This window comes from Austrofundulus limnaeus, unplaced genomic scaffold, assembly GCF_001266775.1.
Source record: "Austrofundulus limnaeus strain Quisiro unplaced genomic scaffold, Austrofundulus_limnaeus-1.0 Scaffold412, whole genome shotgun sequence".
NCBI classification, from domain to species: Eukaryota; Metazoa; Chordata; class Actinopteri; order Cyprinodontiformes; family Rivulidae; genus Austrofundulus; species Austrofundulus limnaeus.
Genome location: NW_013952814.1, coordinates 326,658 through 328,545, shown reverse-complemented (window position 1 = coordinate 328,545; position 1,888 = coordinate 326,658). Strand labels below are relative to the sequence as shown.

The 1,888-nt window shown below is 40.2% G+C and overlaps 1 protein-coding gene across 1 annotated transcript in view; it reads left to right on the top strand.

Annotated features, from left to right (window-relative positions):
* Positions 1-1,888, top strand: part of fzd3a (frizzled class receptor 3a) — a gene marked incomplete at its 5' end in the record, with an annotated part of 53,783 nt that overhangs the window by 1,355 nt on the left and 50,540 nt on the right.

The window sequence follows — 1,888 nt, the reverse complement described above, 5'->3', positions numbered from 1 at the left end:
GTGCAATAATGCAGAAAATTCACGATTCGGTTCAGTTCGATAGTTTAGTCTCAGGGTTTGATATTTTTTCGATACAAAAAAAGAGAAATTTCCATGCCCATTTTAACTTGTAATTTATTGAAATTAATTMTGAACGTTTGTTGAACCTCAAAAGTACAGTTTTTAAATTAARTGTTGCTGAAACAGCAAGTTTCTCAGTGGATCTTCGCTCAAAAATGCAGCCTAGGTGCAGTAGTCGAAYACAGATCCACTGATCCTTCAACACAGAGCATCTTCATAATACAAGTTGATAAAGTAAATGTTAAAAATCTGTATTGTTCGATACAAGTGTGTATTGAACCTAAAGCACTGTTCAATATGGTTTGATACGGGTACATGTATTGTTGGACCCCTAATATATGCGTACATTTAGGATATGATTCATATTATCTTAATAAAAAAGACTTGTTCTATAATCTGGAGGATTTACCCTGTGTTGAGGCCAGGGGCAGAGCTTCAGGTGGGCTGGGAGGGCGGCACATATGGCGGCCATGTGGGGCCTGGGTTGGGACCCAGAGTGAGTCTGGACCCTKTCGGGCTCAGAGGGAGAAAGAACTTAACCCTCAATTTTCACCTTGCTGTTCTGCTCTGGTCCAACCTCTGCAGTAAATATGCAAGCATCATAATCAGTGACAGTATTTACACTGGCTCCTCATGATGGTGCAGAGCAGTGAGTGGACCCAGATCCACCAAAATTAGATTCATCTTTTATCCGACGCTGGAGCTGCTCCAGAGTCACTTTACAAAAATCACACCGCACCAACAGGAAGAAGAACGAGTACAAATTCTGTATTTACAAAATAAAACCCTAAGAAAGAGCAATTTTGTCAAAATGTTTGTTATATTAATAATTATATGGGTATATTTTTACATAAATGCTGTCAAAATGCATCATTATGATTAGGAAGCAGATGGAAACATGCAGCTCCCAACATACTCATACACACATGATACATGTGGATTTTATTCTGAAATCAGAAGTTTCAAAAAGTCAACAGCAAATGCAMTTTCAACTGTGTTTAGTCCGTCTTTCACAGAATGACTTCTTTTGCTGAGACTTGTACGTTTATCACTGGATTTATTGTGCGATCTCGGATTTCCTGCACATTCTTCTCCGAGCTCCTCGGACCACGGGACAAGACCGAACCGGTCTGGAGGCAGTAGGAAGCCGAGTCGAGACTCTGAGGTGAGGTAGAGAAAGCGGGCTCTCCCCTGAACGCATCCAGAAGAGCCAAGTCTGCTTTTATTTAGAACCTCTTCCAGGGACCAGATAACAAACAAACATCTTTTGTGGATCTTGTAAAAATGCTTCCAACCAGCAGTAACTTCAGTGAGGTTTTTTTTATTTTTGACTCTTCCAGTCACTGTTTCATCCTCTGAGCRCTCGTTCCCTAAGTTAGAACTCACCACTTGCATACATGTCAACTCCTCGGTCTGAATATGAGCCTCAAAAATCCATAATTTTAGCAAAAAATAAAATAATAAAATAATCCGTAGGCTATTAATCACAAGCGCAGAGATGGGGGGTGTACAGGCGGACTTTCGGCCGCGGATTTCAGCACCTGTGCAGGGCAGAGCTGGGGCAGTGCAGGAAGAAACGAAGAGGGGAGAACTTATTTTTAGTGGCAGAGGGGGTTGGAAGATGATTATTTGTTGGTATTTATTGTTTTTAATGTCCTACAGGCTTTGAAATGTTACACAAGTTTGAAACATCATTTTTTTTAAATTCATAAAACTTAAAAATATATGGGAGAGATTGGTCTGTTAACTTCAGTATACCTGCAAAATGAGGAAAAAAATTACAGACAGTCAGTAGGCTACAACTTGACATGCTGCACTTGAGTAGGAC